Here is a 1,015-nt window from a genome sequence, read left to right as displayed (position 1 = left end):
ATTCCTTATCTCATATCCCTTTTCAACAGTTTTCTCCCTCATCTGTTTCAATGCAGTATACATTATTTAACCCATCTTTCTCAGTCTCTCCCCAAACCCGAGATCAGTCCTGTTTTACAACAGTGGCAACATGCAGTATTTGTCTTTTTGTGACTGAGATACTTCACTCAGCATAATGTCCTCCAGGGTCACCAATTTTGAATAATATTGCATAAGCTCCTTGTTTTTTAATGCAGCATAGTATTCCATTGTATGAATATACCGCAGTTTCTCTAACCATTCATTTGTTGATGGCCACTTAGGTTGTTTCCAACTCCTTGCAATTGTGAACAAAGCTGCAATAAACACGGGTGTGCATGTATCTGCTTGGGTGACAGTTATAGTTTCTTTAGGGTATATTCTCAGTAGTGGAATTGCTGGGACAAATGGTATCTCTATTTGCAACTTTTTGAGAAAGCGCCATACTGTCTTCCACAGTGGTTGCACCATTTTACACTTCCACCAACAGCGTATAAGGAGGGTTCCACTTTCTCCACAACCTTGCCAGCACGTGTTGCTTGCTGTTCTGTTAAATTTTGCTATTCTTACTGGGGTGAGATGATATCTCATAGCTGTTTTAATTTGCATCTCTCTTAGATCTAGGAATTTTCAACATTTCTTCATGTGCTTGTTAGCCATCTGAATGTCGTCTTCGGTGAAGGGTCTGTTCATATTCTGTGCCCATTTTTCTATTGGATTATTTACCTTTATCTAGTTGTGGTGCTCAAGTATTTTATAAATTCTGGATATAAGTCCATTATCTGATATTTTATTATGAAATATTTTTCCCAGTCAGTGGCTTCTCTTTTTACCCTGTTGGAGAAGGTTTTGGATGTGCATAGGGATTTGATTCTTAGAAGATCCCATTCATCTACTTTATCTTCTCCTGGTTGTAGGTTTTTTAGGATACTTGGATGACTGTTCATGTTGTGGATTAGGACTTCCAGTGTTGTTCCTAGCTTTTCTTTAATGAAGT

The sequence above is a fragment of the Elephantulus edwardii genome, unplaced genomic scaffold (genome assembly GCF_000299155.1).
Source record: "Elephantulus edwardii isolate Elephantulus edwardi_28Jun2011 unplaced genomic scaffold, EleEdw1.0 scaffold00360, whole genome shotgun sequence".
Taxonomy (NCBI): Eukaryota; Metazoa; Chordata; class Mammalia; order Macroscelidea; family Macroscelididae; genus Elephantulus; species Elephantulus edwardii.
Note: the sequence above shows the minus strand (reverse complement) of the source record.